The following is a 15,841-nucleotide window of genomic DNA, read 5'->3' as shown; positions in this document are numbered from 1 at the left end:
TGCACATGTGCAAAAATGAGACAGCTTAAAGGATTTTCAATGAAAAGACAACTCAAGAATATGGTAAGGAGAATCTTTACTTGCAGTTTTTTACAGGACAATGAGACAATGCACAATAGCCATTTTTTCAAGACCTTCCAAATGCTCAAGTTAATCAATTAACTCATCCATCCATCCATCCATGCATGCATGCATGCATGCATCCATCCATCCATGCATGCATGCATCCATCCATCCATCCACCCATCCACCCATCCATCCTTTCAGTGAACATTGAGACCTACTATGTGCCAGGTATTGAGGATACAGCAATGATCTTATCAAGACAAAGTCTCTGGCCTCAAAAAGCTTACTTACCTTCCGGAGAGAGAGGCAATTTAGTAGAAAAAATGTAAATGATATAATTTCATATAGTGATAAGTGTGATGAAAAATAATAAAACAGAGAGAGGATTGTTATTTTATGTCTGGATGCCAGGGATGAACTCTCTGGGAAGATGACATTTAAAGACAGAACTAAATGATAATGAGAGGCGCCTGGGTGGCTCAGTCAGTTAAGCGTCCAACTCTTAATTTCAGCTCAGGTCATGATCTGAAGGTGAAGCCTGCCAAAGATTCTATCTCTCCCTCTCCCTCTAGCCCTCCTCCACCCCTGTTCACACATGCCCTCTCTCTTTCTAAAATAATTAATTAATTAATTAATTAAATACAGAGCTAAATGATATGAAAGATCAAAACATAACATTATCTGGGGAAAACGTTTCAGGGGCGAAATTCCCAAAGTAGGAAGGATCTTGGTCTGAGCTTAGACTTTATGCTTTATGCCAGAGAAAATGGATTATTGGTGATGTCATTTATTGAGATAGGGAACACTGTAGGAGCGTCAGGATTAGAAATGGGGAGAGGGGACCAACAGTGCAGTTTTGGAAATTCTAAGTTTGGGATATCTCTTAAGACACCCAACTAGAAATGTGAAGTTTACATATTATTACAATATATTGCATAATATTACATATTAATATATGTGAGTCTGGAAATCAGGATTGAGTCTGGAGATACACATTTAGACAAATCCTGATCTTAAGCAGTTGGGATTCAAGGAATTCCAGACCAATACCCTAGAATTGAACTTCAAGTCATTGTTGGTGCAAAGATGACTCTGACTTTGTCCTCTAGTCCTTATCTTGGTCTCCAGCTCATGTAAGTGGGTTCTGACCTTCATCCCTTTGCCTAACTGCTTGAACGAGTCACCTACTTCTTACCCAGACTAGGTAGGAGCAAAGATCTTGCCTAACTCCTATGGGTACTATCCCTAAAACTAGGGACCCATTTCTCTTACTCTAGCCTTGCTTTGGCTTAAATGATGGATCTTGCCACCTCTACTGAGAACCTTGAAAAGAGTAAGGGAATATCTTACCTATGGTCTCATAACATGAACCTATAAACCTGTAATTTCTGAAACTGGATGAAGGGGAGTACTTAAACTCAGCTACTAGAGCAGAGGAGGGGGTGTAGGGAGGAGAATATTAGAGCTGAGGTGCAGTACCAAACACCAAAGGACAAGGCAGGAGAGACAAGAGCAACTAGTCAAAATAGTTGAATGTCAAATTTCAGAGACAGAAAGGCTTTCCATAGAAACTAATACTTTTTTTAAAATAAATTAGGTCAGATATGATACTGTGAAGCATCCTCAATAAAAGTTGTACATCTCCTTGGTTTTCTAGCTAAATGTTACCTACTTAAATATTTCCTTATGCAGAACTCCACACCCTGCTAGGGCACCCTATTATATTTTGAATTATTTTCTTGCCATATGATATGCTAGATTCTCCTCTTGTCAACAGCCAAACCATGTCTGTGGTTCTTAAAATGTATTCTGTGGAAGGCTAATCCTGTGAAATGTTCAAGGAAAGGGTTCTGTGGTTGAATTTTTTCAGGAAACACTGCTTATGTTGTCACCACTTGAATCATTCCAAAATCCATTAGAATATTAAGAAAGAATGTCTTAAAATGCCATTGAGTTTTGTCTACAAAATTCTTGTTATAGGAAACACCTAACCCACCAATGGAAATGGTACCTGAGGAGCAGTCCTTAGGAAAAGCTGCCATAGATGTGACTGCCAGAAAAAACTAGTCTTCTCCCACACCCACAGCTGGATCAGTCAGCCTAACAGCCATGTGTCTCAATCAGAAGTCCACATGCTCTTCCCTCCAGTCCTGATGCTTTGCTTGACTGGTGCCCATTGATATTGTGAGGTATAATAAGAATACTGCTAACATAAGAACAGTAATGCTGAGGGCATCTGAATAAATTACATCTGCTCCATGAAGTCTTCACTGAGCATTCTGTTGTCATTAGTTTTCTTTTTTTTCTAAACTCCCATAATACTCATATCTCCCATAATCCTCAAATATCGAATGGCTCACTATTCAATATTTAATTGTACACAGGCTTGTATTTCTGGCTCATTGCTTCTGTCCTTATAGCTAATCATTCTCCCCTTCTATGTGCAGACTAAATATGTTTCAGTCACAGCAAACTCTCAGAGTCCCCAAACATGCCTGGTTTTTGTTCAGTTCTGGGCTTTGAAATAAGCTCTTTGGGATATCCTTCCTCCTTCTTCCCATCCTGGCCAATTACCACTGGCTCTTTGAGGCCTGGGTTAAACATCACTTCAGCGGCAAAACTCTCCCTGGTATGGGGAGGAAGTCACTCTGCCTTCGGTGTTCTCATGACATTTTGTATAAATCACACTGTCACACTTAACAAGTCACACTTAACTGTGCTATAAAGGTGAGCTTCTAAAACCATCCCCTACCTCTTGCTAGGAGAGACAGAAGTCTATCTTACTTAATTTTGTATCTGTTTTGAAAGACTTCTGTGAGATTCAATTACTCAGAAAGGAAAGAGAAACCAACTGATTTAAGGGGGAAAAAAATAGCATGGTCTGTCAATACTTGTTGCTTTTGAGAGGTAATTCTAATTTTTAAATTGAAATTGTATGGAGGAAGAGGGCCTTCATGTAATACATTTTAGCTGACAATGCTACTTGACATTCAAAATTAAAGACTATTTCTTTATTCTTGATTAAACTGAGTATGTTCTTTTATACAAAGCCTCACATTTCAATTAACAGGAAAAAATTACTAAATATCTAACCTGGACTAAATTTTAGTCTAGTTCAATAATTAAACTTCCTTAAGAGGGGAGTTTTCAGTCTCTCTTGCATAAATGTGCTCCGTCTTTGGAATAGCCTTCCCCATCTCCCGGGCTCTTTTCCCCAGCATCTACATATATGGTAAAGCAAGTGCCATATGTTCCATGGAAGGTAGGAAGCAGAAGGTAAGTGTTCTCAGATCTCATGCCAATCCTTGGATCTCCAGAATGATACTTCTTTTGCATCTCTGTTGTTCCATGTCTTACTGACATAGGTGGAAAGAGGTGCAGCCAGTTTAATTCATAGTCTGGGTTCTCCAGGCTTCCATGATGGTTTTGGGGTACTCCCTGTTGACTTCACTTCAACTCAGCTTTAACTCATGCTTGTTCCTGGTCCATCCTCTTTCTTGTCCCCTGGCATGGATGTTTACATGCATCCTCTGATGAAGTCACCTTGTCCTTCTGCCAGTATTTTCACAGCAGGTCACTGGCTAACAAATCAGCAGCCATACTACCCTAGAACCATGATTGGTCAGGATGGCTCAGCTGCGGCAGCTCCCTCTTCCTAAGCACACTGGCCAACATGACTGATGAGACAGGAGAGTATAGGAGATGACTTTCTTCCAGCAGCACAGCAAATGACTTCTCAGTGCTTGTCCCAGTACCTAAGTCAGCTCTTTCTCTCTGAGTTTGATGTTTATCTGGCTTTTTCATTCTCCCTCCTTACTCCCTTTCCTTTCTCTAAATACCTTAGTTCAAGAAAGGGTCCATCTTGCTTTCTTCTTTCTATTTATCTCCCCTTGTGTAAAATCTCGTCTGACATCCCTGTTGTTAATATGCTGAAAGAGGAAAACCAAAAATAAAATATAAACAGTTTTCTCAAGGAAGTAGTTTAGGTTGAACATCATAGTCTTGCTATAGAATCCCCTTTTTTTTTTTTTAGTAGATATAGAATTTTTTTATTATGTTATGTTACTTTAAATTTTTTTATTGTTATGTTAATCCCCATACATTACATCATTAGTTTTAGATATAGTGTTCCATGATTCATTGTTTGTGCATAACACCCAGTGCTCCATGCAGAACGTGCCCTCCTCAATACCCATCACCAGGCTAACCCATCTTCCCACCCCCCTCCCTCTAGAACCCTCAGTTTGTTTTTCAGAGTCCATTGTCTCTCATGGTTCTTCTCCCCCTCCGATTTCCCCCCCTTCATTCTTCCCCTCCTGCTACATTCTTCTTCTTCTTTTTTTCTTTCTTAACATATATTGCATTATTTGTTTCAGAGGTACAGATCTGAGATTCAACAGTCTTGCACAATTCACAGCGCTTACCAGAACACATACCCTCCCCAGTGTCCATCACCCAGTCACCCCATCCCTCCCACCCCACCCTCCACTCCAGCAACCCTCAGTTTGTTTCCTGAGATTAAGAATTCCTCATATCAGTGAGGTCATATGATACATGTCTTTCTCTGTTTGACTTATTTCGCTCAGCATAATACCCTCCAGTTCCATCCACGTCGTTGCAAATGGCAAGATCTTATTCCTTTTGATGGCTGCATAATATTCCATTGTATATATATATATACCACTTCTTCTTTATCCATTCATCTGTTGATGGACATCTTGGCTCTTTCCACAGTTTGGCTATTGTGGACATTGCTGCTATAAACATCGGGGTGCACGTAGCCTTTCGGGTCCCTACTTTTGTATCTTTGGGGTAAATACCCAGTAGTGCAATTGCTGGATCATAGGGTAGCTCTATTTTCAACTTTTTGAGGAACCTCCATACTGTTTTCCAGAGTGGCTGCACCAGCTTGCATTCCCACCAACAGTGTAGGAGGGTTCCCCTTTCTCCGCATCCCCGCCAACATCTGTCATTTCCTGACTTGTTAATTTTAGCCATTCTGACTGGTGTGAGGTGGTATCTCATTGAGGTTTTGATTTGGATTTCCCTGATGCCGAGCGATATTGAACACTTTTTCATGTGTCTGTTGGCCGTTTGGATGTCTTCTTTGGAAAAATGTCTGTTCATGTCTTCTGCCCATTTCTTGATTGGATTCTTTGTTCTTTTGGTGTTGAGTTTGATGAGTTCTTTATAGATTTTGGATACTAGCCCTTTATCTGGTATGTCATTTGCAAATATCTTCTCCCATTCTGTCAGTTGTCTTTTGGTTTTGTTGACTGTTTCCTTTGCTTTGCAAAAGCTTTTTATCTTGATAAAGTCCCAATAGTTCATTTTTGCCCTTGCTTCCCTTGCCTTTGGCGATGTTTCTAGGAAGAAGTTGCTGCGGCTGAGGTCGAAGAGGTTGCTGCCTGTGTTCTCCTTTAGGATTTTGATGGACTCCTGTCTCACATTGAGGTCTTTCAACCATTTGGAGTCTATTTTTGTGTGTGGTGTAAGGAAATGGTCCAGTTTCATTCTTCTGCATGTGGCTGTCCAATTTTCCCAACACCATTTGTTGAAGAGACTGTCTTTTTTCCATTGGACATTCTTTCCTGCTTTGTCAAAGATTAGTTGACCATATAGTTGAGGGTCCATTTCTGGGCTCTCTATTCTGTTCCATTGATCTATGTGTCTGTTTTTGTGCCAGTACCATACTGTCTTGATGATGACAGCTTTGTAGTAGAGCTGGAAGTCTGGAATTGTGATGCCGCCAGCTTTGCTTTACTTTTTCAACATTCCTCTGGCTATTTGGGGTCTTTTCTGGTTCCATACAAATTTTAGGATTATTTGTTCCATTTCTTTGAAGAAAGTGGATGGTATTTTGATGGGGATTGCATTGAATGTGTAGATTGCTCTAAGTAGGATTGACATCTTCACAATATTTGTTCTTCCAATCCATGAGCATGGAACGTTTTTCCATTTCTTTGTGTCTTCCTCAATTTCTTTCATGAGTATTTTATAGTTTTCTGAGTACAGATCCTTTGCCTCTTTGGTTAGATTTATTCCTAGGTATCTTACGGTTTTGGGGGCAATTGTAAATGGGATCGACTCCTTAATTTCTCTTTCTTCTGACTTGTTGTTGGTGTATAGGAATGCCACTGACTTCTGTGCATTGATTTTATATCCTGCCACTTTACTGAATTCCTGTATGAGTTCTAGCAGTTTTGGGGTGGAGTCTTTGGGATTTTCCACATAAAGTATCATATCATCTGCAAAGAGTGAGAGTTTGACTTCTTCTTTGCCAATTTGGATGCCTTTGATTTTTTTGTTGTCTGATTGCTGTGGCTAGGACTTCCAATACTATGTTGAATAGCAGTGGTGATAGTGGACATCCCTGCCGCGTTCCTGACCTTAGGGGGAAAGCTCTCAGTTTTTCCCCATTGAGAATGATATTCGCTGTAGGTTTTTCATAGATGGCTTTTATGATATTGAGGTATGTACCCTCTATCCCTATACTCTGAAGAGTTTTGATCAAGAAAGGATGCTGTACTTTGTCAAATGCTTTTTCTGCATCTATTGAGAGGATCATATGATTCTTGTTCTTTCTTTTGTTAATGTATTGTATCACGTTGATTGATTTGCAGATGTTGAACCAACCTTGCAGCCCAGGGATAAATCCGACTTGGTCGTGGTGAATAATCCTTTTAATGTACTGTTGGATCCTATTGGCTAGTATTTTGGTGAGAATTTTTGCATCCATGTTCATCAGGGATATTGGTCTGTAATTCTCCTTTTTGATGGGGTCTTTGTCTGGTTTTGGGATCAAGGTAATGCTGGCCTCATAAAATGAGTTTGGAAGTTTTCCTTCCATTTCTATTTTTTGGAACATTTCAGAAGGATAGGTATTAATTCTTCTTGAAATGTTTGGTAGAATTCCCCTGGGAAGCCATCTGGCCCTGGGCTTTTGTGTTTTGGGAGATTTTTGATGACTGCTTCTATTTCCTTAGTGGTTATAGGTCTGTTCAGGTGTTCTATTTCTTCCTGGTTCAGTTTTGGTAGTTGATACATCTCTAGGAATGCATCCATTACTTCCAGGTTCTCTAATTTGCTGGCATAGAGTTGCTCATAATATGTTCTTATAATTGTTTGTATTTCTTTGGTGTTGGCTGTGATTTCTCCTCTTTCATTCATGATTTTGTTGATTTGGGTCCTTTCTCTTTTCTTTTTGATAAGTCTGGCCAGGGGCTTATCAATCTTGTTAATTCTTTCAAAGAACCAGCTCCTAGTTTCGTCGATCTGTTCTACTGTTCTTTTGGTTTCTATTTCATTGATTTCTGCTCTGATCTTTATTATTTCTCTTCTCCTGCTGGGTTTAGGCTTTATTTGCTGTTCTTTCTCCAGCTCCTTTAGGTGTAGGGTTAGGTTGTGTACTTGAGACCTTTCTTGTTTCTTGAGAAAGGTTTGTATTGCTATATACTTTCCTCTTAGGACTGCCTTTGCTGTATCCCAAAGATTTTGAATAGTTGTGTTTTCATTTTCATTGGTTTCCATGAATTTTTTTAATTCTTCTTTAATTTCCTGGTTGACCCATTCATTCTTCAGTAGGATGCTCTTTAGCCTCCATGTATTTGAGTTCTTTCCGACTTTCCTCTTGTGATTGAGTTCTAGTTTCAAAGCATTGTGGTCTGAAAATAGGCAGGGGATGATCCCAATCTTCTGGTACTGGTTGAGACCTGATTTATGACCTAGGATGTGATTGATTCTGGAGAATGTTCCATGGGCACTAGAGAAGAATGTGTATTCCGTTGCTTTGGGATGGAATGTTCTGAATATGTCTGTGAAGTCCATTTGGTCCAGTGTGTCATTTAAAGTCTTTATTTCCCTGTTGATCTTTTGCTTAGACGATCTGTCCATTTCAGTGAGGGGGGTGTTAAAGTCCCCCACTATTATTGTATTGTTGTCGATGTGTTTCTTTGCTTTTGTTATTAATTGCCTTATATAATTGGCTGCTCCCATGTTAGGGGCATAGATATTTACAATTGTTAGATCTTCTTGTTGGATAGACCCTTTAAGTAGGATATAGTGTCCTTCCTCATCTCTTATTACAGTCTTTGGTTTAAAATCTAATTTGTCTGATATAAGGATTGCCACCCCAGCTTTCTTTTGGTGTCCATTAGCATGGTAAATGGTTTTCCACCCCCTCACTTTCAATCTGGGGGTGTCTTTGGGTCTAAAATGAGTCTCTTGCAGACAGCATATCGATGGGTCTTGTTTTTTAATCCAATCTGATAGCCTGTGTCTTTTGATTGGGGCATTTAGCCCATTTACATTCAGGGTAACTATTGAAAGATAGGAATTCAGTGCCATTGTATTGCCTGTAAAGTGACTGTTACTGTATATTGTCTGTGTTCCTTTCTGGTCTATGTTGCTTTTAGGCTCTCCCTTTGCTTAGAGGACCCCTTTCAAGATTTCTTGTAGGGCTGGTTTCGTGTTTGCAAATTCCTTTAGTTTTTGTTTGTCCTGGAAGCTTTTTATCTCTCCTTCAATTTTCAATGACAGCCTAGCTGGATATAGTATTCTTGGCTGCATATTTTTCTCATTTAGTGCTCTGAATATGTCCTGCCAGTCCTTTCTGGCCTGCCAGGTCTCTGTGGATAAGTCTGTTGCCAATCTAATGTTTCTACCATTGTAGGTTACATATCTCTTCTCCCGAGCTGCTTTCAGGATTTTCTCTTTGTCTCTGAGACTCGTAAGTTTTACTATTAGATGTCGGGGTGTTGACCTATTTTTATTGATTTTGAGAGGGGTTCTCTGTGCTTCCTGGATTTTGATGCCTGTTTCCTTCCCCAAATTAGGGAAGTTCTCTGCTATAATTTGCTCCAGTATACCTTCTGCCCCTCTCTCTCTTTCTTCTTCTTCTGGGATCCCAATTATTCTAATGTTGTTTCGTCTTATGGTATCGTTTATCTCTCGAATTCTGCCCTCGTGATCCAGTAGTTGTTTATCTCTCTTTTTCTCAGCTTCTTTATTTTCCATCATTTGGTCTTCTATCGCACTGATTCTTTCTTCTGCCTCATTTATCCTAGCAGTTAGTGCCCCCATATTTGATTGCACCTCATTGATAGCCTTTTTGATTTCTACTTGGTTAGATTTTAGTTCTTTTACTTCTCCAGAAAGGGTTTCTCTAATAACTGCCATGTTTTTTTCAAGCCCAGCTAGTATCTTTAAAGTGATGATTCTGAACTCTAGATCTGACATCGTACTAATGTCCGTATTGAGTAGGTCCCTGGCAGTCGGCACTACCTCTTGTTCTTTTTGTTGAGGTGATTTTTTCCGTCTTGTCATTTTGTGCAGAGGAGAATAGATTAATGAGAGAACAAAATGCTAGCAGGGTAACAACGTCCCCAGAAAATATACTCTAAACAAATCAGAAAAGACCTGAAGCAGTGGGAAAAGAAAGGGAAAGAGAGAAAAAAGAAAAGGAAAGAAAAAAAGAAAAAAGAAAAAGAAAAAGATAAAGATAAAAACAAACAAAAGCGGAACAAAACAAAACAAAACAAAAACAGAATGTGATCAAATATGATCAGGCTGGATTATAGATCAGTGCCACACACTAGATTTTGGGTGTATTTTGGTCTGTTAAAAGAAAGTCTCTCCCAAAATTTTAAAGAAAGAAAAACTTATATATGTACAAAAATAAGGGTTGATATGATGAAGGGATGGAATATGACTGTAAAGATGGAAATTATAAAAAATTTTAAAAAAGGATTTGATAAGTTGTTTGAAAAAAGAAAGAAGAGGATTAAAAAAAAAAAAAGAAAGAAAAAAGGGAGAGAATGTGATCAGGCAGGGGAGTAGAAAAAAACCATACACTAGAGATTTAGAGTATATTTTGATCTGTTAGAAGAAACTATCTCAAGATTTTAAAGAGAGAACAACTTATATATATATGCCAAAAATACGGGTAACTACTATGAAGGGATAGAATATGACTTTAAAAATGAAAAATAAAAAAGTTTTTTTTTTTTCAAAAAGGGATTGATAAGATGTTGGTTGAAAAAGGGAAAAAGAAAAATTCAAAAAAAAAGAAAAAAGGAAAAAAGAAAAAAAGACAGTTAAAAAAAATAATTAACTTTGAAAGACTAAAGAATCATGGTAAAAAAGCCATGGATTCTATGTGCAGTATTCCCCTAGCGCTGGAGTGCTGCCGTTCTCATTGATCGGTAAACTTGGTCTTGGCTGGCTGTTCTCGCTGATCTTCTGGGGGAGGGGCCTGTTGCCGTGGTTCCCAAATGTCTTTGCCGGAGGCGGAATTGCCCCGCCCTTGCCGGTCTGGGCTAAGTAATCTGCTCGGGTTTGCTCTCTGGAGCTTTTGTTCCCTGCAAGCTTTCCGTACAGCTTTGGAGGCGGAGAGTGAAAATGGCGGCCTCCCAGTCTCCACCCCGGCGGAGCCGAGAACTCGGGGTCCTGCTCCTCAGCGAGCCCCCAGAGAAAAGCAGTCAGTCACTCCCGTCTCCCCGGTCTCCGGCCGCACTCCGTGCTCACCCGGCCTGTGACCGCGCCTTTCTATCTGGCACCCGACCCCGGGTGGAGTCTCCAAACCCAGCAGATCCCCGCGGTGCGCTCCCGCGCCTCTCCTCCCGGGGGAAGAAGGTGAGTCTCCCCGGATCTGCCGCTTGTTGGGTCCCTGCTGGAGGAGCAGTGGCCCGACTGTGCCGCGGATCATGGTTTATAGCAACCCCGAGCTGAGAGCCCGCGCCTGGGCTCCGTCTCTGCAGCCGGCTTCCCTGCTCCGATACCTGGGAGCTCTGCCGCACTCAGGCACCCCCGGTCTTTCTGTGACCCCAAGGGTCCTGAGACCACACTGTCCCGCGAGGGTTCCACCCCCCACTTCGCCACCAGAGTGACGTCCCACAGCGGAGCCGACTTCTAAAAGTTCCGATTTTGTGCTCCGCGGCTCTATCACTTGCCAGAAGCGGCCCACGGAGGCCCCTCCCCCGCCGTCTATCCTCCCGAATAACGCCTCGGATTCACTTCTCCGCACGTCCTACCTTCCAGAAAGTGGTCGCTTTTCTGTTCAGAGAGTTGTTGCTATTCTTTTCTTCGATCTCCTGTTGAGTTTGTAGGTGTTCAGAATGGTTTGATCCCTATCCAGCTGAATTCCTGAGAGGAGACGAAATCCAGGTCTCCTACTCCTCCGCCATCTTGCTCCGCCCCCTCCTAGAATCCCATTTTTGATGGTAAGAGGCTGAATGTTAAAATTCCCAATTTTCTCTCCCCTTCCCACAAGCCCAGAATGTGAATACTATAGGTCAACTAGGGTGCAATTCACATGCTTAAGAAATCAAAGAGAAAAAATATCACATTAATAATTGTTAAACATTTTTCATGTTAAAAAAAAAGTGAATTTTCTATGAAGAGAGAACCTCTGGACCAAATAGCAATGAGTTATTGTGCATTCATTCAACAAATTTTACTCAATACCTACTATGTCTTTGAACTGTGTTAGGTTTCACTTTGAAGAAATCCATTTTATGTGGGTTATTCTAAATATAGACACATTCTTTTTCTCCTACATTTTAATCTTTGGGTAGGATTCCAACAAGAGAATGGGCAGCACAGACCCAATGTCATTTTATCAACAGGTTCTACTCACAATTGATGTCAGATAAATATTTGTAAAAATAATATTACATAAAAAAGACAATGACCATCTTTTCAAGATTGAATTTTCAATTCAATTTCACCAATTCATGAATGTATTCTTTGAACTTTATGCAGTTCAAACTTCTAAAGCCTAGACCAGATTTCCCAATGTCATTTCTTTTGTGGAATCACAAAGTCCCTTAAAAGGGATGGTGACTCTTCTCATTTTTTTATTGTACAAAAATATTGTTCATTAAATCACAGAAGGTAACTGGGAAGGGACCTTGTGGGAGTATTCTATGAAACTACAAGAATTAGTCTGTCATTAAACATTTCTTACAAAGAAGTTTTATATACTGAGAACAAGGCTTCAGAAGAAACCTCAACCTTAATAGTTTCCATACATAAGCAAACACTTGTTTCTGTGTGATTTACAAATTTTTGCATATATACACCTACGTTTCTGTTTACATTATAACCCAATTCTAGCATTGATAAAGAAAACCATTAGCTTTCTTCATCCCTGTTTAAAAGGGAGTTTATATGCAAAAAAGACACCATTCAGAAATGGTTAGGAACTGATTATATCTAAAAAGCATATGAGGTTGTCTAAAAAATAAATTACATTTATGCACAATTTCCTCATTTCCTTTTGATTTGTACTGCTTCCAAAATTCCATCTTCTTCTTATTTTCCTATCTGCTATCACCTAGCAATTAGGGAGGTATGTTTGCAGGCTGTACAGAAAGTTGTTTTATACAAATTCAGAAAAAGGTATTGTTTAACTATTGTTAAACTAGGCTAAAGGGCATCAGAGTTCACTCATAAAGCAACAGCGTCTTATCAGTTTGATAAGCCTTACGTATGGCTACAACCTGGTCTAAGAAAGTCTGCTAAAGAAACTCATTACCAGGTCAAGGCAATTTGGATTTTATCACCATCCCAACCAAACTTCTTTAGGGAATAAACACATTTTCCAACTCCTGCTTCTCAGTAAGATAATTTATTTTCCATCTCCTGTTTCCCTCTTCCCCCTCAGCATTCTCAAGCTAACTCCATTTCCCCTCTAGGCAAGTTTCTTCTTCAGATCTTTTAACCAGGCTCAAGTGTCTCTTACATTTTCACCTTTGAGAAGAGCAAATTCTTGATGCAAAAAAGGAAGAAACGTTGGGTATTCAAGTTCAGAAGCATTAGAATGGGGAACAGGATAACTCCCTCTCTGATTTTGATTTTACATCATACAATTGGCCATCTGCCCTGCTCTTATGCAACACAAACCTGGATAACCATTGGAGTTCAAATAAGAATTCTTTGAACACTCTGTTAACTACTCTTTGTCCTCAAAACTACAGGTGGTCTTTTAGAGCAGAAGTACCAAAAAGTGGTGTTCTGTGGCCTATTGTTATTCCCTAAACTGTTTGTGTCCAGACTGTGTGTATCAGTCAGAGTTCACCAGGGAATCAGAACCAATAGGAGATAGATGATAGATGATAGATAGATAATTGATAGATAGATAGATAGATAGATAGAGATAATATAATAAAATATTTATTATAAGAATTGGTTCACACTATTATGAAGGCTGAGAAGTTCCACAATTTGCCATCTGCAAGTTGGAGATTCAGGAAAGAATCAGGTGGTATAATTTAGTCTCAGTCTCAAAGCCTGAGAACCAGGACCAGATGGTGTAAGTCCAAGTCCAAAGGTCTGAGAACTGGGGTCCTAAGATATAAATTCCCATCTAGAAACCAGGAACCCCTATGTCAGAGAGAGGAGAAGTGCAAGCTCAGCTCAAGCAGAAGAGGGAATCTGCCTATCCTTCACCTTTTTGTTCTATTCAGACCCTCATCAGATAGGATGATGCCTACCCATGTTGGTAAGGGTGAATCTTCTTTACTTAGTCCACTAACTCAAATGCTAATCTCTTCCAGAGATACCCTCACAGACAAACAGAAATAATGTTTTACCAGCTATCTGTACATCCCTTGGCTGAGTCAAGTTGACACATAAAATTAACCATCATAATGTGATATGTATAGAAATTTAATGTTTAGAAGCTTGATAGCAATTTGATGAAATCTGTTGATTCTAACAATGAAAAAAAATTGCCTTAGATTTTTGGTCTCTTTAAAAATTTCATCTTTTGGAGCACCTGGGTGGCTCAGTCATTAGGCGTCTGCCTTCGACTCAGGTCCTGATCCCAGGGTCCTGGGATCGAGCCCCACATGGGCCTCCCTGCTCCACAGGAAGCCTGCTTCTCCCTCTCCCAATCCCCCTGCTTGTGTTCCCTCTCTCGCTGTGTCTCTCTCTGTCAAATAAATAAATAAAATCTTTAAAAAAAATAAAAATTTCATTTTTATAGTAATTTACATTATTATATTTTATAAAAACATTGGTTGGTGATGGATTTAAAAATAAAAGTAAAGCTAATTCTTCACCACTGAGAGTATTAGAAACTTGTTTTAGCCCCTTGTATCTTAGAGAATCACTAGAAGACTGGCTGACTTTTTTTTGATATATAGTTTAGAATATAACCTTGACAATAATATTTTACTTAAGAGAAAATACATATATAGGAGAAGAATGAACCTCTACAGTCAATTTTACAAGGACATAAGGCAACGCCAACCTAGGCCTATGCTTTTGAATATGTCTATATTGGATTATTCAAAAAAATTATCAAGGCTGGTAAAAAGGAATAAAGGTAATTCACCAATACTGATTTTATTTCTAAAGACATGACTTATATTTTTATTGAGACATGTCACTGACATTGTTTTGTTCGTTATGTTAAACAAATATATTTGGTGCACCATTGTAATTCCAGTCTTGATATTTTAACTATATTTTTAAAGTTATTTTCTTAGGATTGCTTTAAGGATTACAATACAGATCTTTTTTTCTAAGATTTTATTTAATTATTTGAGAGAGACAGAGAGACAGACATGAGCAGGGGGAGGGGCAGAAGGAGAGGGAGAAGCAGAGTCCCTGCTGAGCATGGGACCTGAGCAGAAGGCAGATGCTTAACAGACTGAGCCACCCAGGTGCCTCAAGATTACAATATAGATCTTAATTTATCACAAACTAATTCAGACTAACAATGATGTAACTCCAATAATATATAGCAACTTTGTTCTAATAATCATCCATTTCTTCCCCCTTCCTGCTCTTATTCATATGTACCATACATCTACATACGATATGTCATAAAGCCCAAAATTGAATGGCATATTTAGTGTTTTACAAAATATCATATTGTTAAAACAAATTTATAAGAAAAATTTAAAAAAATAAAGTACTATGTTTTGTATTTACACACATACCCACCATTTCTGATGACTTTCTTTTTTTTATTATTATTTTATGTTAGTTATCATACAGTACATCATTAGTTTTTGATGTAGTGTTCCATGATTCATTGTTTGCATATAACACCCAGTGCTCCATGCAGTACGTGCCCTCCTTAATACCCATCACCAGGCTAACCCATCCACCCACCCCCCTCCAAAAGCCTGTTTGTTTTTCAGAGTCCATAGTCTCTCATGGTTCATCTCTCCCTCCTATTCCGCCCCCCTTCATTTTTCCCTTCCTTCTCCTAATGTCCTCCATGCTATTCCTTATGTTCCATAAAGAAGTGAAGTGACTTTCTCTGCTTGACTTATTTCACTTAGCCTAATCTCCTCCAGTCCCAACCATATTGATGTAAAAGTTGGGTATTCATCCTTTCTGATGGCTGAGTAATATCCCATTGTATATATGGACCACATCTTCTTTATCCATTCATCTGTTGAAGGGCATCTTGGCTCTTTCCACAGTTTGGCTATTGTGGACATTGCTGCTATGAACATTGGGGTGAATATGGCCCTTCTTTTCACTACATCTGTGTCTTTGGGATAAATACTCAGTAGTGCAATTGCTGGGTCATAGGGTAGCTCTATTTTTAATTTTTTGAGGCTCCTCCACACTGTTTTCCAAAGTGGCTGTACCAACTTGCATTCCCACCAACAGTGTAAGAGGGTTCCCCTTTCTCCACAACCTCTCCAACATTTGTTGTATCTTGCCTTGTTAATTTTTGCCATTCTAACTGGTGTAAGGTGGTATCTCAGTGTGGTTTTGATTTGAATTTCCCTGATGGCTAATGATGATGAAC

Source organism: Halichoerus grypus, chromosome 4 (genome assembly GCF_964656455.1).
Source record: "Halichoerus grypus chromosome 4, mHalGry1.hap1.1, whole genome shotgun sequence".
Classification (NCBI taxonomy): Eukaryota; Metazoa; Chordata; class Mammalia; order Carnivora; family Phocidae; genus Halichoerus; species Halichoerus grypus.
Note: the sequence above shows the minus strand (reverse complement) of the source record.